This window comes from Balaenoptera physalus, assembly GCF_965194825.1.
Source record: "Balaenoptera physalus genome assembly, chromosome: 1".
Classification (NCBI taxonomy): Eukaryota; Metazoa; Chordata; class Mammalia; order Artiodactyla; family Balaenopteridae; genus Balaenoptera; species Balaenoptera physalus.
The window spans coordinates 51,518,659-51,544,721 of NC_138882.1; the positions used below are offsets into that span (position 1 = coordinate 51,518,659).

A 26,063-nucleotide genomic window follows, 5' to 3' on the forward strand; every position below is an offset into this window, starting at 1 on the left:
CAAGGCAGAGCAGCATGTTCTCTGATTCAGGCTTTGTTAATAGAGACAGAAGAAGAAAAAAAAAAAGCTACAAGAAGAATTCTCGCCCAACCTATCTTTCCCCATATGACCTTTCAGTTAACAAGGCATCAAGAATCCAATAACAATACCAACATCTATGAGCCCATATCACTTGGTGCTCAGAGACACTCTCATAGCATGTTACTGAACATCTCACTGGTTTCACCACTTCCTCTGTCTGAGGGGAGATTCTGTGCAGCGGCTGGGCTAAACAGCTCTGCTAGCAGAGCCTGGAGGCTGGAGAGGATGCTGGCTTCTAGTAGTCATGTACCCTGAGATAGTCTCATCACCCGTAGGACTTGTTCTTGTGGATTTCCTGCCACCACCCTGAATTTAACATGCTCAAAAGACCCTTAGCATTCTCCTCCCAATTTTCCGTTGAACAAATCCAATTTCTGTCAACGTGATCATCATTGTTCAGTTGTCTGGGCTTAATAACCGGAAGCCTTTACTCCATAGTACTTCCATTCCCCTTAGGGATTGTTCTAAACCTTCACCCTCCTTCTCATGCTCCCACCAGACCCCCATTCTCTTCACTCTCAGCACACAGCCTTGTCTCCATCATGGAGGGTACTGACTCCATCAAGGGTGAACCACTTGCTCTTCTCTTCCCCGTCCCTAGCCTAACACAAAATCTTATCCAGGCCGACCCCAACCCTCATCCTCTTTCCTGACTATCCAAAGGCTGAAAGACTCCTCCTGTTGGTCAGTCCAGCCTCCTACCCATGATCTAGATCCCACCTCCTCCCTCTCCTCCCAGCCCAGGCTCCACTGAATACTCTCTCTGCCTGGACCTTCCCCTTTTCTCCTCTTGGCTTTATCCCCTCAGCCCATGGGCCTGATCAAGTTTCTTCCACTCTTAAAAACAACCCATTGCTTCTTCTCCTATCCCCCTGTAGGATACTACAGGATACTATAGTATCCTGTAGGATACCATCCCCGCTTGTTACTGTCCCAACAATCTTGCTTCTTCCCAACAAAGCTACTAGGAATAAAAATCTGCCCTTGCTGTCTCCACATCCTCATAATATTCATCCAGCTATTGCTGCCTGTCTCTGCCTGTTTGCAGCAAAACTTCTCAAATTATTTGTTTCTCTACTTTCTCACAACTTCATTCTCAACTCACTGGTTCCCAACTCCCACCACTACTCTGAAATTGCTCTGACGTAGGTCATCAATGACCCCATTTGCCCCTCCCAAACAATCTACTGTTGACTACTCACTGCTACTTGAAAGGACTCCTACTACTCACTCGTTAGTCCTTAACTTTTCTCCTCTTCCACCATCATGATCCTACCTCTCCTGGTTCAACTCACACCATCCAGACTATTCCTTCTTTGACTGTCTCCTCTAGACCAGCGGTCCCCAACCTTTCTAGCACCAGGGACCAGTTTCGGGAAGACAATTTTTCCATGGGGGTAGGGGGGCGGGAGGGATGGTGCAGGCGGTAATGCAAGGGATGGGGAGCGATGGGGAGCCACAGATGAAGCTTCACCCGCTCACCTGCTGCTTGTCTCCTGCTGCGCGGCCCGGTTCCTAACAGGCCACGGACCGCTACCAGTCCGAGGCCCGGGGGTTGGGGACCCCTCTCTAGACCATTCCCCTCATAAACATGAGTCTTTCCCAAGGTTCTCTCCTTGCTCCGCCATGCCTGCCTCAGGCACTCACCTGTTTACGGATGATTCCCAAAGCTATATATCTGGGCTGAATACTCCTTGAGTTTCAGACTTGCACCACCAAGTGGCTCCTAGACACTGTATACTTAGTTATCCCACAGGAATCTCCAATTCGAATGTTCCAAAACACGCCTTATTATTTTACTTGCTCTTCTCTGCAAAGTGCTTTCCCTCCTCTTAATCAGTGGTACCACCATCCACCCAGTCCCCGTGCCCAGTAACTTGGAGTCATCCCAGTCTGTCCCTTCACATCTGATCAATTACCAAATCTTACCCATTTTTCTCATGACTGTTTCTAGAATATGTGCTTTCTCCATCCTTTTATTGGCATTGTCTTCATTTGGCTCCTCATTAACTCTTTTTTCCTTTTGTTAAGACATTTATTCCTCATGCATGCTCAGAACTTTCCATTGCATCAACATAGAAAAGTGAGTCCCACATCCACCTAAATAAGCCTACAAACTCTCCATTTCCAAATCAGAGGTCTTCACCTCCCCTCCAAGCATCTCTTCTATTGTACTTCCTGTCTCTCCCAATGGCACCACCACTTCCCACGCCTCCTTCCCCCATCCAAAAATCTGAAGGTCTTTTCAGATTCCTTACGCTCTCTCTTCCATCCCCCTGAACTCTTGACTAGATAGTAGGAATACATGTACCTCCTTTCCTGACTGTCTGTACCCAACCACCTACCCCTTAAACTGGACAAGGCCTCTTACTATTCCAGGTGTACCAGTCTAGCTTTTCTAATTAGACAATGCGATCCTTGAGGCCATGGACCATGTCTGGTAGTTTTCTGAATCCTCCAGTGTGCCCAGAACAGCACTGGGTACAGAGTGGATGACCAACAGAGAAGTGAGTCGGCAATGAGACCCATCTGCCAAGAGACAACAGGTGTTGAACAGCCAGTGCCCTGAGATGATGGCTGCTGTTTGCCCAACTCCTTTGCCATAGTGAGAGGACAAGACCTCAGCAAAGAAGCTGGAAATGGTTCTCTGACGGACTGGGAAAAGGACTCCACCAAGGACAACATCATGGCTTGTGGAGTTATCATGACGACTCAGCTGATTTCTGAGATCTGTGGGTACCCATCTGTCATGTTGTAGGGTGTCCTCAAGCAGTCCTCAGTGGCCTGAGATCTTGGAAATATGTGCTGTTTTATGGTGGCTGCCTCACCTTGGACATAAGCAACAGTTAAAGTCTTTCATGAGTCTATTCTGCTTTCCAGAAGTAGAGTCTAGAGTGTTTTATTTCCATTATCTAGCAAAAATCCTTAGTCCTTTGAGGTCCATGCTGTTTGAGTATTCTTCACTCTACCCCTTGCCCACAACCGATGCTCCCTCGCTCACTGAGGATTTAGCAATTGTCTCCCCATCACCTAAGCTTCTGCCATCATCCCAGAAAGTTTCAACATGTACAAAGATGACCTCTCTAACAGCCTAGCCTCAAACTTCCATAACTTCCTTAACACCGATGGCTTTTAATTTCATTTTACTCATCTACTACCATGGCCATGCTTCGACCCATACCACTGAAACTGTGCTCTGGTCAACCCTCACTTAGACTACCACCACTGTCTTCTGACCCATCACTCTGCCTCTACTCAAAAATCTACAGTGGCTCCATATCTCCTACAGGGTCAAGTCACGGTCCTTAGCCAGGGAGGCAGCATGCCATGCTCTGTCAAGTCTCTCATTTCTTCTCCATAATCTAACATTTCCTACTCTGACATCACTGATTATATGCAGTTTCCAGTTCCTCCTGCCATTTCTTGAGCCTCCGGGGCCTCCCTCTGACTGCAGGATCCAGGAGACTTCCCTCCTTGTCTGCAAAGATGTTCCCTTCTTGTCTGCAAAGACTTTCACCTTCACGTTCCAGCTCAAACACTACCTGCTCTGGAAAGCCTTCCCTGCCTTGTCTGGGCACAGCCAGGGTCTCCTTCTTCCATGCTCCTAGCATGTGATACAGTCATTACAACATTTATCTGATCAGATTAATACCACGAGAGTAGGAACCATTCTTATTCATCTCTGTATCTCAGCCCCGGATGCAGGCTTGATGCTAAGTTGTCTTCAACTAACATTATGAAAGGAATGAAGAAATGAGTTCCTCCGTATATGAATGAGGTCAGAAGAGATTGGGCTCTTGAATTAATTGAACCTCTTCTCTTTTCACCCTGGCCCAGTGCCCTGCCCGTATGATTAAATCCCTAATAGCATCTGCCCTGGCTAAGCACCATGTACAAATCCCTCAGCTTAAGTAGTAGAAAAGCTTCCAAGTGCTTGGAGAAAAAAGAGGTTGGTGCCTCAGAGATGGGACATGAGACAAGTGGCAGATGGAGAGGTGTCCATCTACTTCTTAGCTACTAACTTCCTGGGAGTATTGATGACTATTTCATACTAAAACCAATTATGTGTTCAACAGCTAGCCACTGACGGTGAGGATAAAAGTTAAAAGCGGAGCCTGCATTTGTTGGTCACTTTCTATGTGCCAGGCATAACTCTTTAGAGTAGGCATCATGGGTATTATACTCATCTTACAGGTAAGAAAACGGGCTCAATGTCACACACCTAATAAGTGCTTCAATATCACCTTTCTCTAGCTTCTTCACCCTTTCTCTCTTTACTGTCCTCACCATGCCCATTCTAAGATAATGCCCTTCCTCCTGTCTCCCCTCTATTCACCCTTCCTTTTCTTCATCGATGGCAACACCCTCATCTTGCCACCACCGCTTACAAGCATCAATTACAAGCATACTGACATCCGACCTAACCCTACCCTCCTCCTCTCCAGTTAGCCCCACGAGTGGTCCCTCTCCACCCTAAGGCCAGTCCCTCCACCTGCACGTTTGATGCTGTCCTCCCATCTTCTTAGGAACCTCACATTGTGAATTATTCTTCATTTAACCTGTAACTTCTCCATTCAACTGGATCCTTTCCATTGGCATTTAAATGTGCTCAGCTGTCTCCCATTAAAACAATTAAACCACCCTATCTCTCTATCACAGCCAAACCTCTGGAAAGATTTATACATGCAGTGCCCATTTCCTCACTTTCCACTTTCTCCTCCACCGACTACAATCTGACTTTTGCCTATCACATCACTGAAGCTTTTGCTTAAACCACTTGCGATCTCCATGTTGCGAAAGCCAATGGAGTTTTATTGGTCGTTTTCATTGACCTCTCAGCAGCACCTATGCTCTCTCTTCTCTTCTTCAGGAAACCCTCTGCTCTTGGCTTTCATGAAGTTTTCGCCTCCTGGTTTTTCTCTTATCTCCCTGGATCATCCTTCTCTGGTTACTTTTCAGGCTCATCCTCCTCTACTTGAAGTTAGTGCCAGGCCTTCTCTTCTAAGCCCATCCTTGCTCCATAGGCAGCCTCATCCATGTCATGGCTTCAATTACCCCGAGATGTTGATGACTTACAGAGGCATATTTCCTGCCCAGACTTCTCAAAACTCCTGCCTATATATCCACCTGCCCTCCTAATCTCCCCATTCAGATGGCTCAAAGGCTCCTCAAATACAACATGGCTGAGGTTGAACTCATGATGTTTGCTCTAAAGTCTTGTTCTCCCTCATTATTTCCTGCCTCAGGGAATGGTACCACCATCTACCACACATAGCTGGGAGCCTAGGACTTATCCTCAATACTTCCTTCTCAACTCTCACATGCAAGCCATCACTTCCTGTCCATTTTATCCTCTAAACCTCTCAAATCTGCCTACTTCTTTCCATCTCCACTATATACGTCCAAGCCTAAACAAGTGTCATCTTTCACCTGGACTCACTTCAAGTATCAAGTGAGTCTCCTAATAGGTCTCCCTGGATATACTCTTGACCACCTCAAATAGACTGTCCGCACTATACAACCAGCGTGATCTCTTTGAAATGGAAAATCTGACTATGTCACTCTCCTGCTTAAGTACTTCAGTGACTACCCACTGCTGTAGAATCAACATCAGATCCTTACTGTGGCTGATAAGACTCTGCATGTTCCAACTCCTTTCTATCTCTCCTGCTCATCTCGTGTGTTTCTCCCTCTCACTCTCTGCACCCGAGTCCACTGAGAGGCCTTTGGCATCTCAAAATGCCATGTTCCCTGTAGCCAGGGACCTTCCCCATTCCTGGAAATATCTTCTCCCGGCTCCCAAAGTCCCCTCACCTCCTTCGCTCCTGCTCAATCTTCAGGTTTCAGCTCAGTCATCGCTCCCTCAGGATGACTTCCCAGGTGCTCCCTGGATGGCCCCAGACCTCCCATTAAACCCTCTTATAATGTACCATGTTCTCTACTTCAGAGCTTTTTTCACAGTGTCACTTTACATTTCCCTTGTGACAAATTTGTTTCCCGCAAGCGACTTCAAGCTCCATGAAGGCTGCAGCTTTGACTGTTTTGGTTTTGGTCCCCCTCAACATTGTATCCCCTGTGATACTCAATAAGTACTTGCTGACATCTTGAAAATGCGATCCTCACTTTTCAACCTGACTCTAACTAGCTTCTGGCCTCGTTACTTCTCTGAAATTGCCCTTGTTAAAGTCAACAACCTTCAAACTGCCAAAACTGTACTCCTGTGGAGTCCTGATGTTCTACTAGCTGCACTGAGGGTTTCCTGCACTAAAATAGACACCTGGCAGTCTTTCCCCAATTCTTAGGGGAAAATATGAGCTGACAGATCATTCTCAATTTAAAGATTTTGTTTCAGAAAGTTTTCTTGATACGTGACACCTACTCTTCTGTGTCTGTGGTAGAATCTGGCATAGGATGCTCTCTGATTTAGTTCAAAATTATAATTCATCCATTTTAATGTATAAATATATCATGGTGTTCGCCAAAGAACACCATGATTCCCATGGGTTTCATGACACGAACAAGTGTTTGAGACTTACTGGCCAAATCCAAAGAAAAGTTTTTAGTTTTCTGATTTGTTCTCTTGGTGGTGTCTCGTACAATTTATCATACTGGTTATTCATAGCAACCGGCATTTTTTAAAAATTATTTTTAATATTATTTATTTATTTAAAAAATTTTTTTGCTGAGTTGGGTCTTCATTGCTGCACACGGTCTTTCTCTAATTGCGGCAAGCAGGGGCTCTAGGTGTGCGGGCTTCAGTAATTGTGGCACATGGGCTCAGTAGTTGTGGCTTGTGGGCTCTAGAGCGCAGGCTCAGTAGTTGTGGCGCACGGGCTTAGTTGCTCCAAGGCATGTGGGATCTTCCCAGACCAGGGCTTGAACCCGCGTCCCCTGAATTGGCAGGCGGATTCTTAACCACTGAGCCACCAGGTAAGTCCCTAGCAACCAGCATTTATTGAGAAAATATTATGTTTTCCCATTGCCCTTTGCCCCTATTTTTACTATAGCATTTATCACCTTCTCCTGTGATCTCTTTCATGTACTGCAAGTTCCTGGAGGGTACAGGGACTGTGACTTTTCCTTCTCTCCCTCTCCCTCTCCCTAGTGAGCCCAGCATGTGGCCCAGGCACATGGATCACGTTTGTTGAATGCAGGAATAAATGCATGAGTGAATAAAAGACCGAATAAAATAGGAAGACAAAACTTAAATCCTCAGCCTCAGTACTCTTCCTCCTATTCTCTGCTGCCTCCGAACTGGAAAACTTAGTTACACAGTGGTTTGATACAACAGAAACATAGATTTTACATATGAAAATACCATCCACTGTTATTTTTAAAAGTAAAATGAATCCGATATAAACCTATTATAACTTTACAGGTCTAGTCCTTGTGAGCTTCACTCCTAATATCTAATCCATCATTAAGCCCTGTTGATTTTACCACACACAAAACAAAATCATAGTGACTGCCTACTTAATGGGGAGAGAAAGTTTTATTCTGTATCTAAAAATGCTATGTATTATGTCTGTAGCAGAAGTTGGGTAAATCATGACATTTTACTGATACAAGTATATCTTTAAACACTCCATATTCTATCATAACCCTGTGCCTTTGCCCAAGCTGTTCTCTTAGCCACCTCTGCCCTTTCTCCTGAGCTTGTCTATCAAAATCATACTTAACCTTCAAGGCTCAGTTCAAAAATCACCTCCTCCAAAAATACCTTCATGATCTACCAGAATTACTGGGGCCAGCCTGATTCACTTTAGCCCCTCTGCATGTGACAGCACGTTGCCTGTACCTCTACCTGGCATTTACTTCTTTAGTCTGCAGAGTCCTGCTGATGTTATGACTGTTCCTCTCTCACACCGCCTTGCAGGCAACTCAAACCCAGGGACCAGACCTTGCTCATCTTTCTGTCTTTCCAGTGCCTTGAACAATAGGCATTTTCTGAGTTGAAGTGTGTTAGGCTGATCATCCACTACTAGTATGTATGTAAATATCATTTGTGTGTGTGTCATAAGGTGACTTTTTAAAAAATAGTTGTGGTATCTGGCTTTCCCCCTGCTGGCTAGGTTCTGGCAGCCTTAGCTGACAGCCCAGTCTAGCTTCTTGCTCTCACCTCTACTGGCAACAGAGCATACAGAAGGAGCAGCTGCCTGTGTGCTCCAGAATTTATTTGGAGAAAAATTCAAGCTATTTTTTTTTTAAGTGGAATGGGAGTCAGAGGTGAGTCCTAGCCAGTGAGCTGCATAGGAGAAGAAAGGTTTGCAGTGAGCAAGGCTCTCAGTTCTCAGGCTGTTTTGTTTCAAACAGCAGACAGACTCCCAGCACAGACCTGGTGTTCAGGGGCCACCCTGCTCATCTTCCTCCTTGGGGGCAGACATCGGGCCTCCCGAGCACATCCTCACAGCCCTCCACACCACTGGTGTCTGGACAACCCCTCCTCCCTCTGTCCCTGGGGAACATCACACTTGCAGTCCACTCAACCCAGCCCTAATGCACACACAGAGACAGAAGCAAGAAAGATGGAAATCCAAACCAAAAGCGCTGACTGCTTTGTCCCTGAACCATGCCTTATACAAACCTATCCAGCCTGCAAAGATTCCAGCTCAGCCACATGCTGTTATAACCCAAACTGAGTATGCGAGCACTTCTGTGATGCCGCTGTGCCTGTGCTGCAGGTTACTGTGCAGAGATCGGAAAAGTCATTGAAAGGAGAGCATAAAGGTGTCGTTGCTTGATGGCAAAGAGCCTGGGTTCTCACATGTACCTGATCAAGTGGTTAAATGAGATAATGTAGGCAGAGTGCTTAGCAGAGTAACGGGAACAGAGAAAGCTCCCAATGAAGGCTTCCTACCTAACAGTGCTGGAGGACCCCTTCTCGTGTGATTAGAAGCAAGTCTTTCTTCCACTGCTTCTGCTATTCAACAGCTGCCCTACCTGAAGGAGGGAAGGCAGTGCCTAATACCTGTCCCCATACCCTTTGTGCATCTGCTGGCTTCCAAGCTGCATGGGGGGTGAAAAACTGAACTGGGCATCTGTGCAGATGGGAAGCAGCCAAAGAGGCATCTAGGGACATACTGATTGATGCAGGTGACAACTGCATCAATAACCTACCTTCCTTCCTCCTCTGGGGCTATACAGCCCAAGAGACCCCAGAGCAATTTTCAAACCTTTTCTTTCAAGCGTATTGCCCTTCCTCTCCTTTCTGAGGCCCAAATGCAACACCAGAAATAGACCTTCTTCTGCCCTCTCTGATGCCCAACCACAATGTTCCTCCTGCCCCCTTACCTAGTGCTGTCCAGGCACTGACACTTTATTCTGTATAGGGAAACAGTAGGGTGGTAGAAAGAAGGATAGTGTCTATTTCTTCATGTTGTTTTCAAGATTGGAGGATCCTATCTTGCTTACCCAGCTCAGAGAGGCTAAAGACACCTCTCTCCCCAGCTTTCCAAGAAAACTTGCACAGTTAAATTTAAAGGAATTTTAGATGGTTCAGAGCCTATGAGCCCTGTGTGGTCTCACAGCCCTTTGGGTTTTATCCCAAAGGGAAGCTCTCAAGCAACCTGAGGGGGAGTATTGCCCCACACTGTTCAGCTGGAGAAGAGCTTGAGGGAATATGTCAGACACAGGGCAAGGAAAGAGGGTTTTTTAAAAATAGTTAATGGGGGATAGCTTCAAGATGGCGGCGGAGTAAGACATGGGAGATCACCTTCCTCCCCACAAATACATCAAAAATACATCTACACGTGGAACTGCTCCTATAGAACACCTACTGAACGCTGGCAGAAGGCCTCAGACTTCCCAAAAGGCAAGAAACTCCCCACGTACCTGGGTAGGGCAAAAGAAAAAAGGAAAAACAGAGACAAAAGAATAGGGATGGGACCTGCACCTCTGGGAGGGAGCTGTGAAGGAAGAAAAGCTTCCACATGCTAGGAAGCCCCTTCACCGGCAGAGACGGGGTGGGGGTGGGGAGAGCTTCAGAGCCACAGAGGAGAGCGCAGCAACAGGGGTGCAGAGGGCAAAGCGGAGAGATTCCCGCACAGAGGCTAGGTGCCGACCAGCACTCACCAGCCCGAGAGGCTTGTCTGCTCACCCGCTGGGGCCGGCAAGGGCTGGGAGCTGAGGCTCGGGCTTCGGAGGTCAGATCCCAGAGAGAGGACTGGGGTTGGCGGCGTGAACACAGCCTGAAGGGGGCTAGTGAGCCACAGCTAGCCAGGAGGGAGTCTGGGAAAAAGTCTGGACCTGCCTAAGAGGCAAGAGACCATTGTTTCGGGGTGCATGAGGAGAGGGGATTCAGAGCACTGCCTAAATGAGCTCCAGAGATGGGCGCGAGCCGCAGCTATCAGCGCGGAACCCAGAGATGGGCATGAGACGCTAAGGCTGCTCCTGCAGCCACCAAGAAGCCTGTGTGCAAGCACAGGTCAATATCCACACCTCCCCTCCCGAGCCTGTGCAGCCCGCCACTGCCAGGGTCCCGTGATGCAGGGACAAGTTCCCGGGGAGAACACACGGCTCGCCTCAGGCTGTTGCAACCTCATGCCAGCCTCTGCCGCTGCAGGCTCACCCCGCATTCCGTACCCCTCCCTACCCCCGGCCTGAGTGAGCCAGAGCCCCCTGATCAGCTGCTACTTTAAGCCCATCCAGTCTGGGCAGGGAACAGATGCCCTCAGGTGACCTACATGCAGAGGCGGGGGCCAAATCCAAAGCTGAACCCCAGGAGCTGTGCGAACAAAGAAGAGAAAGGGAAACCTCTCCATGCAGCCTCAGGAGCAGTGGATTAAATCTCCACAATCAAACTGATGTACCCTGCATCTCTGGAATACCTGAATAGACAACAAATCATCCCAAAATTGAGGAGGTGGGCTTTGGAATCAACTGTAGACTTGGGGTTTGCTTTCTGCATCTAATTTGCTTCTGGTTTTATGTTTATCTTAGTTTAGTATTTAGAGCTTATTATCATTGGTAGATTTGTTTATTGACTTGGTTGCTCTCGTCCTTTTTCTTTAATATATATATATAGTTTTCCCTTTTTCTTCTTTTGTGAGTGTGTATGTGTATGCTTCTTTGTGTGATTTTGTCTGTATAGCTTTGCTTTTACAATTTGTCCTAGGGTTCTGCCTGTCCATTATTTTTTTTAATATAGTTTTTAGCGCTTGTTATCATTGGTGGATTTGTTCTTTGGTTTGGTTGCTCTTTCTTTCTTTATTTTTTTTATTACTTTTTTATTTTTAATAATTTTTTTTAATTTTTTATTTCAATAACTTTATTTTATTTTTCTTTCTTTCTTTCTTTTTTCTCCCTTTTCTTCTGAGCTGGGTGACTGACAGAGTCTTGGTGCTCCAGCCAGGTGTCAGGCCTGAGCCTCTGAGGTGGGAAAGCCGAGTTCAGGACATTAGACCACCAGAAACCTCCCGGCCCCACGTAATATCAAATGGCGAAAGCTCTCTCTGAGATCTCCATCTCAACACTAGGACTCAACTCCACTCAACGACCAGCAAGCTACAGTGCGGGACACCCTATGCCAAACAACTAGCAGAATAGGAACACAACCCCACCCATTAGCAGAGAGGCTGCCTAAAATCATAATAAGGTCACAGACACCCCAAAACACACCACCAGACGTGGTCCTGCCCAACAGAAAGACATGATCCAGCCTCATCCACCAGAACACAGGCACCAGTCCCCTCCACCAGGAAGCCTACACAGCCCACTGAACCAACCTTACCCACTGGGGGCAGACACCAAAACCAACGGGAACTACGAACCTGCAGCCTGCAGAAAGGAGACCCCAAACACAGTAAGTTATGAAAAATGAGAAGACAGAGAAATACACAGCAGATGAAGGAGCAAGGTAAAAACCCACCAGACCAAACAAATGAAGAGGATATAGGCAGTCTACCTGAAAAAGAATTCAGAGTAATGATAGTAAACATGATCGAAAATCTTGGAAATACAATGGAGAAAATACAAGAAACCTTTAACAAGGAACTAGAAGAACTAAAGAGCAAACAAACAATGATGAACAACACAAAAAATGAAATTAAAAATTCTCTAGAAGGAATCAATAGCAGAATAACTGAGGCAGAAGAACGGATAAATGACCTGGAAGATAAAATAGTGGAAATAACTACTGCAGAGCAGAATAAAGAAAAAAGATTGAAAAGAATTGAGGACAGTCTCAGAGACCTCTGGGACAACATTAAACGCACCAACATTTGAATTATAGGGGTCCCAGAAGAAGAAGAGAAAAAGAAAGGAACTGAGAAAATATTTGAAAAGATTATAGTTGAAAACGTCCTTAATATGGGAAAGGAAATAGTCAATCAAGTCCAGGAAGCACAGAGAGTCCCATACAGGAAAAATCCAAGGAGAAACACACCAAGACACATATTAATCAAACTATCAAAAATTAAATACAAAGAAAAAATATTAAAAGCAAAAAATAACATACAAGGGAATCCCCATAAGGTTAACAGCTGATCTTTCAGCAGAAACTCTGCAAGCCAGAAGGGAGTGGCAGGACATATTTAAAGTGATGAAGGGGAAAAACCTGCAACCAAGATTACTCTACCCAGCAAGGATCTCATTCAGATTCGACAGAGAAATTAAAACCTTTACAGACAAGCAAAAGCTAAGAGAATTCAGCACAACCAAACCAGCTTTACAACAAATCCTAAAGGAACTTCTCTAGGCAGGAACACAAGAGAAGGAAAAGACCTACAATAACAAACCCAAAACAATTAAGAAAATGGTAACAGGAAAACACATATCAATAACTACCTTAAATGTAAATGGATTAAATGCCCCAACCAAAAGACATACACTGGCTGAATGGATACAAAAACAAGACCCGTATATATGCTGTCTACAAGAGACCCACTTCAGACTTAGGGACACGTACAGACTGAAAGTGAGGGGATGGAAAAAGATATTCCATGCAAATGGAAATCAAAAGAAAGCTGGAGTAGCAATTCTCATATCAGATAAAATAGACTTTAAAATAAAGACTATTACAAGAGACAAAGAAGGACACTACATAATGATCAAGGGATCAATCCAAGAAGAAGATATAACAATTGTAAATATTTATGCACCCAACATAGGAGCACCTCAAAACATAAGGCAAATGCTAACAACCATAAAAGGGGAAATCGACAGTAACATAATCATAGTAGGGGACTTTAACACCCCACTTTCACCAATGGACAGATCATCCAAAATGAAAATAAATAAGGAAACACAAGCTTTAAATGATACATTAAACAAGATGGACTTAATTGATATTTATAGGACATGCCATCCAAAACCAACAGAATACACTTTCTTCTCAAGTGCTCATGGAACATTCTTCAGGATAGATCATATCTTGGGTCACAAATCAAGCCTTGGTAAATTTAAGAAAACTGAAATCGTATCAAGCACCTTTTCCGACCACAACGCTATGAGACTAGATATCAGTTACAGGAAAAAATCTGTAAAAAATACAAACACATGGAGGCTAAACAATACACTACTAAATAACCAAGAGATCACTGAAGAAATCAAAGAGGAAATCAAAAAATACCTGGAAACAAATGACAATGAAAACACGACGACCCAAAGCCTATGGGATGCAGCAAAAGCAGTTCTAAGAGGGAAGTTTATAACAATACAATCCTACCTCAAGAAACAAGAAACATTTCAAACAACCTAAACTAACACCCAAAGCAATTAGAGAAAAAAGAACAAAAACCCCCCAAAGTTAGCAGAAGGAAAGAAATCATAAAGGTCACATCAGAAATAAATGAAAAAGAAATGAAGGAAACCATAGCTAAGATCAATAAAACTAAAAGCTGGTTCTTTGAGAAGATAAACAAAATTGATACACCATTAGCCAGACTCATCAAGAAAAAAAGGGAGAAGACTCAAATCAATAGAATTAGAAATGAAAAAGAAGTAGCAACTGACACTGCAGAAATACAAAGGATCATGAGAGACTACTACAAGCAACTATATGCCAATAAAATGGACAACCTGGAAGAAATGGACAATTTCTTAGAAAAGCACAACCTCCCGAGACTGAACCAGGAAGAAACAGAAAATATAAACAGACCAATCGCAAGCACTGAAATTGAAACTGTGATTAAAAGTCTTTCAACAAACAAAAGCCCAGGACCAGATGGCTTCACAGACAAATTCTATCAAACATTTAGAGCAGAGCTAACACCTATCCTTCTCAAACTCTTCCAAAATGTAGCAGAGGGAGGAACACTCCCAAACTCATTCTACAAGGCCACCATCACCCTGATACCAAAACCAGACAAAGATGTCACAAAGAAAGAAAACTACAGACCAATATCACTGATGAACATAGATGCAAAAATCCTCAACAAAATACTAGCAAACAGAATCCAACAGCACATTAAAAGGATCACACACCATGATCAAGTGGGGTTTATCCCAGGAAGGCAAGGATTCTTCAATATACACAAATCAATCCAAGTGATAAACCATATTAACAAATTGAAGGAGAAAAACCATATGATAATCTCAATAGATGCAGAAAAAGCTTTCGACAAAATTCAACACCCATTTATGATAAAACCTCTCCAGAAAGTAGGCATAGAGGGAACTTACAGTCCTCTCTTAAACAGTCATGCACCACAATGTTCATTGCAGCTCTATTTACAAAAGCCAGGACATGAAAGCAACCTAAGTGTCCACCGACAGATGAATGGATAAAGAAGATGTGGCACATAATGGAATATTATCCTGTCATACAGAGTGAAGTAAGTCAGAAAGAGAAAAACAAATACTGTATGCTAACACGTATATATGGAATCTAAAAAAAAAAAAAGGTTCTGAAGAACCTAGGGGCAGGACAGGAATAAAGATGCAGACGTAAAGAATGGACTTGATAACACAGGGAGGGGGAAGGGTAAGCTGAGATGAAGTGAGAGAGTGGCATGGACATATATACACTACCAAATGTAAAATAGATAGCTAGTGCAAAGCAGCCGCATAGCACAGGGAGATCAGCTCGGTGCTTTGTGTCCACCTAGAGGGGTGGGATAGGGAGGAGGGTGGGAGGGAGACGCAAGAGGGAGGAGCTGTGGGGATATATGTTTATGTACAGCTGATTCACTCTGTTACACAGCAGAAACTAACGCACCATTGTAAAGCAATTATACTCCAATAAAGATGTTAAGAAATGTACAAAAGAGTTTACAGGTCCACTCTCCCTGGAGGCAACAGGTATTATTAGGTTTTGTGTATATGGTTATGCAAATGCAAGCAAATATCTTGGACTGCTCCTTCTTCCTCCTCTTTTATAGCATGAAGAGTAGCATATTATAAACACCCTATGCATGTTTTCCACTCAGCCCTATATCTTGAAAACTGTCATATATCAGTTATATCGTAAGCTTCCTAAATCTTTTTTTATGGATGAACAGAACAGTATTCAACTATCTGGAAGTACCACAAGTCCCCCTTTGATGAGCATGTAGGTTGTTCTTTCATAGTTCAAACAATGTTATAATATACACATGTCTTTGTGGCCACATGCAAGAACAACGGCAAATCAGATTCCTAAAAATGAAATCACTGAGTCAGATGGCATGGGCATTTCTAATTTTGATATACTTTTCTAAAATGCTCTCCAAAGGAGTTGTACCAGTTTACTCTCCAACCAGCAATATATGAAACTGCCTATTTTTCCAGAACCTCATCAACAGTTTATCAATCTTTTTGATGTTTACTAACTGAAAGGTAAATAAATACGTCACTGCAGCTTACACTTCACATATTAAAGAAATTAATCCATTGTATATGAATTAAATGCCTGAGTCTCACTGGGAAAAAAGAGCATCCAGTTTTACTAGGCCAGCACTTTCTCTGAAATCTAATGGGGTCACAAACATCCCTCGGACCTACAAATAACAGTCTTTATTCACAGTGTTCTAGATTTTCAGCTACCACATGTGTGTCTATTCTTAGTGGGAGAAGAGTTGTGCTGTGGAAGGAGCAGGGACTTTGGAATCAGACAGACCTGGGTTCCAGGCACAGCTTTGCTACTGACTAGCTTTAAGATCTTAGCAAATTACTTAACCTTTCCCAAACTCAGTCTCCTCACATGAAATATGGGGATCATAATACTGATTTTGCAAAGCTTTATCTCTGGTACATAGAAGGTACTTAACAAATAGTAGCAGCTTTCATTAGTGTTAATAATCATCAGGCCAGATTCTAAACCTCAGGGCACTTTTCACAATTGACAGGACCTGGAACAGCCCAGCCAGGGCCAAATGGCTCTTTTGTTAAGTGGCCACCCAGAGGATTCCCAACTCCTCCTTGAAGTCACCACACCCTCCTTCCAAAGTTAGCAGGAGAGCTCACTAAAATCCCACCCAAGGCCTCTGGGTGAGGGGTGGGCTGTTTCTGTGCCAGCCTCCGCTGCTGCCAGATGATGTTTGTATTCAGACTAAGGGCACTCTGGTCTAAGCAGAGCTCATTTCCAATTTCAGATGGGCAAGTCAGAGGCAAAACAGAGATCCTTGGGCAAAACATTAAGGACTTGCTCTCATCGGCACCAGAGCCCATCTTTCCTTTCCCAAGCACTATTTTTGATGAGGTCACTAAATGCAGATTTCTAGTTTTGGCAGGAATGCCAGTGGTGCTAGGGCTTCTATCTAGGCATGTAACACTCCCTCCTCCCAAAGAACTTGAGGCTTTTCCCATTTACACATGGTCCTGTCTCATTTCATCCCCCAGGATGGCAGAAATTATGATAGTGAGGGAGGGCGCTGCTGCTGATCGAATGCCCTGGCTGAACCTCAGGAAGCCATATTTCAGTTCCTCCCTGCGTGCCAACACGACCCCCATCTCTATATTCTATATGCGGGTTTGGATCCTCTCAGGCACGGGAGCTGGAACCTCCTGGGAGAGGTCTGAGAAATTATAATTGCTTTCAGAGAATGTTCCTTTGCTCTTTCTTCCCCTTGGTCCACCTCTGCCAGTTTGAAGGAAACGGGCAAGATCTGAACATAATTTCAAGTACTTCATTATTACAGAAAGAAAGTGGCCTTTTCCCCCGCAAGACTCCAGATCTCAGCCAATCGCAGGCAAAGTGAACATGCAGGATCTGAAGTCCCCCATCGTTAGTCCCTCACAAGGTATAAAACGTGGGTCTGCCTCAGACACGGGCGGGCCGGGCAGGGCACAGATACCAGACTGCGTAGACGTCGACCCCTGACAGTTACACGGCTGCCTCCTCAGAATCGGACCCCTAGGCCTGCCGGTGAGAACCACCCTCCCCGCAACCGGGGTCCTCCAGCCAGGCCGCAAGCGTGACCTGGGGCTAGGGGAGGGTCCGCAGCTGGGCAGACTGGAAAGGACGAGAGAAAGTGCCTTAACTGACTGCGGGGCCCCAGTCTGCGGGTTGGCTACATCCCCGCCCCATCAAACTAGTTAGAGCGAACTTCCAGGGCCCCACAATTCCACCAGAGGAAAGCAATGCCCACGTGAGACACAAGAACACGGGTGGTGTAAATAGCCCAGGGCCACTGACAGAGAAGACAGCTCTCCACCCCTGCCCTCCTTCGCTGCCTTCGGAGGCGCAGAGCAGCGAGGAAGCCCCCCTGCAGGCGGTCTCCCGGGCGCCGCGCTGGGCACTCCACCCGCCCATCCCAGCCAGACTCCGAGTGAAGGGGACTCGAGCAGCAGAATGCGGGTTTCACCCCGACACTGCTTTCCGCTCACCTCCCGATCTCTCTACCCCGGCCAAACCCTCCTCCGGGCCGCTGAGCGGAGCTTCGGTGTGGTCGGCGCCTCGAGACAAGCCCGCCGCGCCCGCCCGTCAGCGCACGGCCCTGGGGGATGGGGTGCGGGACGCCCGCCCCGGGGCCTCAGGAGGAAGCGGACAGCGGCCCAGGTGAGAGTCCGGTTTCTCTGTCCCTGAGGCAGACGGTCAGCCCCCGGCGGTCCTGGACCTGAGAGGCCGACCCGGCGCCGCGAACGCACCTCCGCCCGCCTTATTTTGTAAAACTTCAGGAAAACCACCAGCACACCCAGCCCAGATTGCAAGGCTGGCCCGGGGGCGCCCGCGCGCTCGGATCCACCCCGCCGCACAATCCGACCGCTCCCACCCACCCCGGGTCAGCAGCCCCGGCCCGGCGCCCCGCTCACTCACTCGCGCCCGGCCAGCCCTTGCAGCCCGCCGTGTCGCGGGCCCGGGCAGCCGCATGGTCCCCGGGAGCTCGCGGGCGCCGAGGCACAGCAGCCGCGTCCGTGTGGGGTCCCGCCGGGCGGAAGGCGCCGGGGAGCAGGTCGGCAACGCGGGGCTGAGGCGGCGGCAGCAGCAGCAGCAGCAGCGGTGCGGCCGGGGGCAGGGACCCGGCAAGGCCCGCCCCGGGGCGGGGACGGCGCGACCCGCGGCCTGGCCTTGAGGCCCAAGACGTCCACCCTCACCCCCTCGGAGCGAACGGCTCGGGGGCCGAGCAGGAGAGGCGAGCGCGGACCCAGAGCCAGCCGGGCACGGCCACGGCCAAGATAGGGGTGGGCAGAGGGCGGCGGCCCCGGGGAGCGCTTACCCGGCTGCAGAGGCGCCCTCGAAAGTACACGCTGGCCCGACACATCCCCGCGCGAAGGCAGGCGCCCCGCGAGGTCCTCGGCCCGCCCCTCCCCCCTCCCCCGCCCCCGCTCCGCCCCCGCCGCTCCCTTCCCCTCCCCTCCTCTCCCCTCCCCCTCCTTCTGGGAACCTCGGCGCGGAGCAGCGCCTTACACATTACCTCAGCTGAGCGGCTCAGCTCCGGCGGCGACTCCCGCGTTCGGTTCCCACGGGGTCTGCGCGCGTCCTTCCGGGCGCCCCTGGTTGGGGAGGCCCGCGTGAGGCTCCTCCGCCCTCCCCGGCGCTCAGAGGACTGGCTTTGCACCGAGCCGAGAACCTCATCGCCCCTCCAGGTGCCGGGGCTGGGGGCAGGTGCCGAGCGTCCTGATTGGCGCTGGCCCCAGTCCTGGGAGAATGCCCTGCGAGAGAGGCTGCCTGCTCCAGGGCGAAAGGAAGGGATAAAACAGCGCAGGCTGTTGCCTTCCAAAGAGGCTTCCCTTAGCTCCACTGCCTTTTTGCCTAAAAAATGTAAACTTGGAGTCGAGCGCCCTAGGAACGCTCGCGCGGGGGGCTTGGCGTGCTACATACAGACTGGGTCCAGCACGGAAGCTCCCAGGAGAATGAGAGTCTTAAGGACCAGGGTGTGTCGCTATCCACTGGACGTTGCCTTGAGAGCCGCCTGAAAGGCTCATCTGTTTTCCTGTTTCCGGCCCGCAGTGGTCCCTGTAAGTCCAGTGACACCTGATGTTCCCGCCGTCGAGGGGTACCCGGTCCTCGTGGCGGGGCAGGGAGTCAGTGTAAGATCAGAGTTGTGATGGCAAGATCTGGCAGGAAAAAGCAGGAAAGAAGAAACAATGCTCTTCCCCACCCCACAACACAAGAAGAAAATGTTAATGGTGCTCTAGGTTTCTTGTTAAATCATCCTCTTGTAAAGTTTTTTTTAAAGTTTTTAAAGTTGCTTATGTGCTGTACCCAAAAAAATAGTTCTGACATCAGTAGTTCAGAAGATCTGCTCGAAAAACTTGACAGGATGAGGTGGAAACTCATCTTTCTGTCACTTTCTAGCACTTCCAAACTTTTGGAACTTTTACCTGTTTTGGCCTGTTTATCTTTCTCCTGACCCTGCTCTCCAGTCTTGGTTGGACTGACGACTGGGGAGGAGGGAGGGATGGAGTCATCCAGGTTAATGCTCAAGGAGGGAGGGTTCTCCTCCACATCAAATGTTTTCCTCTTCATACCCCGGATAGTCTGGAGGATTCAAAGCAAAGGTGAATGAAGTATCAATTTGAAAAACAAACAAACAAACAACAACAACAACAACAAAACCTGCAAAACCATAGTCCCTCAGCTCAGGTCCTAGTTGTAAAGGAAGGGAGTAAGAAATTTAGTACTTGGAGCAAACTTTATTATTCCTAAAGCACTTAAAAAAAAAAAAAAAAACCCATCCATAGGCACACCTAATCATGCCAGCAGGTTTGCCATTCCCTCAAGACTCCACTTTTTTTCCCTCTCTCTCTTCACAAGTTTTAAATTTTGACCTCAGATTTTCCTGTGCTGCCTTTTCTCACACAAAACCTCACACCTACATTCTTCCCTCCTCATTTCTTCTTGAAGACAAGGCAGTGAAATATGAAGAGATGCGTTATTTTGTTATAAACAGTTACACACAGAGAAAATGAAGACAACATACAGCCTAAGAAATCATGATTTACTAAACCTTGTAATAACCACCCAGCTCATTACCATCAACCCAGATCCCATTCCCTTTCATAAGTCCTTCCCACTAAAGCAACAGCTATCCTAACTTTATGGTAATTATTTCCTTATACATCTTTATAGTTTTATCATCTTGTTATACATCTCTAAACGCTGTAGTTTTTGAACTTTCTGTAAATGGAGTAGTGTAGCATGAATATTTTGTTGTATGTCTGGCCTCTTCTTTCACTTGGTTATGTTTATGAGGTCATCTATTTTTGTTGCATGTAGTTGTAGTTGGGGTTATTACAAATAATATTGCTAATAACATTCTTGTATATACATATATTTCCTGGTGTGCAAGGGCAAGCTCTTCTTTAGTGTATATACCTTGGAGGGGAATTGCTAAGCTATAGGGTATACTTATATTTAACTTTATCAGATATTGCCAGATTGTTCTCCAAAGTGGTCATAAAGTTTACACTCCCACCAGAGATGTATGATAGTTCCACCTGTTCCACATCCTTTCCAAAACATAATATTGTTAGACTTCTTAATTTTTGTCAATCTGATGGCTGTGGAATGGTATCAAAATTGTGATCTTCTTTTTATATCCCTAATGACTAATGAGGTTGTGCACTTTTACATGTGTTTATAGGCTAATCGAATTTTCTGTTTTGTGAAACGCCTCTTCAGATCTTTACTCACCACAAGAATCCCTCAGGTTTCCCTTTTATAGCCACACCTGCTTCCCCTTGGCACCCCTTCCCATCCCTAACCCCTGGAAACCACTTGTCTATCATTTCTAAAATTGTGTAATTTCAAAAATGTTATACAAATGAAATCATACAGTGTATAACCTTTTGGATTTTTTTCCTACTCAGCATAATTCTTTGGAGATTCATCCAGGTTTATTTATTGGGTGGTATGGATGTACCATGGCTTGCTTAACTATCCATTCACCCATTGAGAGACCACTGGGGGTTTTTTCCCCAGTTTTGAGAGATTATGAATAAGCTGCTGTAAACATTCATGTACAGGTTTTTGTGTAAATGTTAAGTTTTCATATTGCTGACATAAATACCCAGGAGAGCGATCACTAGATTGTGTGGTAGTTGCATGCTTAGTTTTTTAAGAGACTGCCAAATTGTTTTGCAGAGTAGCTGTACCATTTTTCCACTCCACTAGCAATGTATAAGTGATCCCATTTCTCCACGTCCTTGCCAACTTTTGGTGTTGTCGCTGTTTTTAAGATTTTAGCCATTTTGATAGATCTGTAATGATAGCTCATGGTGGTTTTAATTTACATTCCCCTAGTGGCTAATGATGTTGAACATCTTTTCACATACTTATATGCCATCTATATTTCCATCTATATGTTCTCTTTGGTGAAATATCTGTTTATATCTTTTGGCCATTTTCTAAATGGATTGTTTGTTTTTTTACTGTTGAGTTTTGAGAGTTCTTTATATATTCTAGTTCCTAGTCCTTTTGTGCATGTGTGGTTTGAAAATATTTTCCCCAGTCTGTAGCTTGTCTTTTCATCCTCTTTACATGAATACTTCTTTTCTTCCTTTGCAGAGGAAGTTTTAAATTTTGATAAGGTCTGATTTTTCAGTTTTTCCTATTATGGGTCTTGATTACTGTAGCTATATAATAAATCTTGAAATTGGGCAGACTGATTCTGCCCACATTATTCTTCCTATTCAAAATCATTTTACATCTTCTAGTTCCTTTGACTTTCCATTTAAACTTTAGAATAATCTTCTCTGTATCTACAAAGAACCTTGCTGATATTTTGATAAGAATTAGGGAGAGAGCATTCAGTCTTTTCATCATTAAGTATAAATTAGCTGTAGTTATCAACTTGACAAATTTGCTTTCTGTTCCTATTTTTGTGAAAGTTTTTGTCATAAATTGGTGTTGAATTTGGTCAAATACTTTTATATTGGTTTATATAACCATGTGATTTTTCTTTTTAGCCTATTAATGTGGTGAATTACATTGATTGATTTTTAAAATTTGAACCAGCCTTGTGTCCCTGGAATAAAACCCACTTGGTTATGGTATATAATTCTCCTTATGTGTTGCTAAATTCTATTTGCTAATATTTTCTTAAGCACATTTGTGTCTATATTCATGAGAGGTATTGGTCTGTAGTTTCCTTTCTTTATACTGTCTTTGTCTGATTTTGGTATCAGGGTAATACTGGCTTCATAAAATGAATTGGGAAGTGTTTCCTCCTGTTCTGTTTTCTGGAAGCGGTGATGTAGATTTGATGTTTAGTCTTCTTCAAATGCTTGTAGAATTCTCTGGTGAAACTATCTGAGGCTGGAGATTTCTTTTTTGGAAGCTTTTAAATTACAGATTTAATTTCCTTATAGTTACAGGGCTGTTAAAATTGTCTGCTTCAGATTGGGTGAGATGTGGTACTTTGCATTTTTCAAAGAACTGACATTTCATCTAAGTTGTCAAATTTATGTGTGTAGAGTTGTTCATTGTGTTCCCTTGGTATCTTTTTGATGTCTGCAGGGTCTGTAGTATATTCCCTGTTTCATTCTTGAAACATGGGTAATTTGTGTTACCTCGTTTTTTCTTTGTCAGTCTTTCTAAAGGTTTGTTGATTGTATTGATTCTTTCAAAGAAACAGCTCTTCGTTTACTGATTTTCTCTATTGTTTTTCTGTTTTCAGTTTTATTTAGTTCTAATCTTGTCTTCCTTCTTCTTTTAGGTTTATTTTGCTCTTTTTTCTTAGGTTCTTGAGGTGGGAACTTAGATTATTGATTGGAGACTTTCTTCTTTTCTAATACATGCATTTAGTGAAATGAATTTCTTCTCAGCACTGCTTTCACAGGGTCCCACAAATTTTGATATGTTGTATTTTCACTTTCATTTGATTCAATATTTTTTTTTTAACTTCCCTTAAGACTTCCTTTTTGATCAAATGGTTATTTAGCAGTGTGTTGTTTGGAGATTTCCTGTTATCTTTCTGTTATTGATTTCTACTTTGATTCCATTGTGGTCAGCCTTCTTCTCTCCACTTTTTCTGTCCTGTCTAGAACCTCTAGTGAAATTTTTAATAGCAGTGGAAATAGCAGACCTCCTTGTCTTTTTCTTGAGCTTAAGGGGGAAAGCATTCAGTCTTTCACCATTAAGTATGTTAGCTGTGGGTTTTTCCATAGATGTCTTTTATCAGGTTGAAGAAGGTACATTTTAATCCTCGTTTGTTGAGTGTTTTTTATTTTAAAAAGGGTGTTGGATTTTATCAAATGCTTTCTACATCTATTGATGTGATCAAGTGGTTACGGCTTTCATTCTGTTCAAATGGTGTATTATATTCACTGATTTTTGGATTTTAAAACAACCTTGCATTCCTAGGCTAAATCTCACTTGGTCCTGGTGTATGATCCATTTTGTATGTTGCTATATTTGATTTGCTAATATTTTGTTGCAGAGTTTTGCATCTACATTCATAAGGGATATTTGTCTGTAGTTTTCTTTTCTTGTAATGCCTTTGTCGGATTTTGGTATCAGGGTAATACTGGTCTCATAGAATGAACTGAGAAGTGTTCCCTCCTCTCCCACTATTTTGGAAGAGTTTGTGAAGGATTAGTGTTAATTCATCTTTAAACAATATGATTCATCAGTGAGGCTATCTGAGTCTAGGCTTTTCTTTGTGAGTAGTTTTCTAATTACTAATTAAAGCACTTTATTTGTTATAGGTGTATTCAGATTTTTCTGTTTCTTCTGGAGTCAGTTTCAGTAGTTAGCGTTTTTCAAGGAATTTGTCCATTTTTTCAAGGTTATCTAATTTGTTGTCATACAATTGTTCATAGTACTCCTTTATAATCCTTTTTATTTCTGTAATGTCAGTAGTGATTAGCTTTTATTCTCGAGTTTAGTAACTTGAGTTTTCTCTTTTTTCTTGATCAGTCTAGCTAAAGGTTTGTCAATTTTGTTGATCTTTTTCAAGACACAGTTTTTGGTTTCGTTGATCCTCTATTGTTTTTCTATTTTACATCACACTTACTTCCACCCTAATCTCTATTATTTCCTTCTTCTTGCTTTGAATTTAGTTTGCTCTTTCTAGTTTCCTAAGGTAGAAGTTTAAGTAATTGATTTGAGATTTCTTTTTTTTTCTTTCTTCTTTATTTTTTTTAAATTAATTAATTAATTTATTTTTGGCTGTGTTGGGTCTTCCTTTCTGTGCGAGGGCTTTCTCTAGTTGCGGCAAGTGGGGGCCACTCTTCATCACGGTGCGCGGGCCTCTCACTATCGCGGCCTCTCTTGTTGCGGGGCACAGGCTCCAGATGCGCAGGCTCAGTAGTTGTGACTCACAGGCCTAGTTGCTCCACGGCATGTGGGATCTTCCTAGACCAGGGCTCGAACCCGTGTCCCCTGCATTGGCAGGCAGATTCTCAACGACTGCGCCACCAGGGAAGCCCCCTTTCTTCTTTTTTAATATAGCTGTTTATAGGTATACATTTCTCCCTAAGCACTGCTTTCACTACATTCCATAAGTTTTGGTGTGTTGTGTTTTCATTTTCATTCATCTCAACTTTTTAATTTTCCATTTGATTTCTTCCTTGACCCATTGGTAATCTGGGAGTATGTTGTTTAATTTGTGCATATTTGTGAATTTCCCAAATTTATTTCTGTTATTATTATCTAATTTTATTCCATTCTGGTAAGAGAACATGGTTTCTATGATGTCAAATCTTTAGAATGTATTGAGACTTATTTTATGGCCTAACGTATGGTCTATCCTAGAGAACATTTCATGTGCACCAGAGAAGAATGCTGTTGTTGGGTGAAGCATCCTATAGGTGTATGTTATATCCAGCTCTTTTATAGTTTGTTCAAGTCTTCCATATCCTTGTTGATCTTCAGTTTAGAGAATATAATGCTTAATGAAATAAGTCAGACAGAGGAAGACAAATACTATATAATATCACTTATATGTGGAATCTAAAAAATAATACAAATGAATGTATATACAAAACAGAAATAGACTCACAGATACAGAACAAACTTGGGGTTACCAAAAGGGAGAGAAAAGAGGGGAGGGACAAATTAGGGGTATGGGATTAACAGATACAAACTACTATATGTAAAATAGATAAGCAACAAGAACATACTGTATAGCATAGGGAATTATACCCATTATCTTACAATAACCTATAATGGAATATAATCTGAAAAAAATACTGAATCAGTACACTGTACACCTAAAACTAACACAATATATAAATCAACTATTCTACCAATTAAAATAAAAATTGAAAAAAAGAAACCCAGGATGAAGGATCATGTGGAGAAAAATCATCACCTTCGCCATATACTATTCATGAGAAATGAGTCACTAAATCCAGCCCACACCCAAGTACAAGTGCACTTGCATTCACCCTACCCTACAGTGTAACTCCTTTAGGATCCCAACCTAAAGCAGAGGGTGGTTTAGCAGCATCCCTACCTTTGGTGAACCATGGGCTCCAACTTTTGACCTCTAACCAGGATTATCAAATGCCCCCCCCCCCAGTGTCCCAAATGTAAGGTCCATCTCTTTGGATTTCTATCCTCTCTTGGGGCTTTAATGCTAGTAATTCCTTATTAACTTGTTAGCTCTTTGATGCTTTTAGAAGATTTTAAACATGTTTTATCCAACCTTTTAGTTATCCTCAGCTTACCCTTCAGGAGT

At 44.3% G+C, this 26,063-nt stretch overlaps 1 protein-coding gene across 5 annotated transcripts in view; it reads right to left on the minus strand.

The window, feature by feature from the left end:
* Window positions 1–19,112, minus strand: part of FAM163A (family with sequence similarity 163 member A) — an 89,423-nt gene extending 70,311 nt beyond the window's left edge. For 2 of the 5 annotated variants that reach the window (XM_082465920.1, XM_082465918.1), the window contains exon 1: window positions 18,254–18,396. The gene's annotated coding sequence lies outside the window, so the exon portion shown is untranslated. Of the gene's footprint in view, window positions 1–18,253; window positions 18,397–18,653; window positions 18,747–18,851 lie in introns of those variants that run through there. The other 3 variants (XM_082465917.1, XM_082465919.1, XM_082465916.1) reach the window with 3 other exon arrangements.
* Window positions 19,113–26,063: the final 6,951 nt, after the last annotated feature.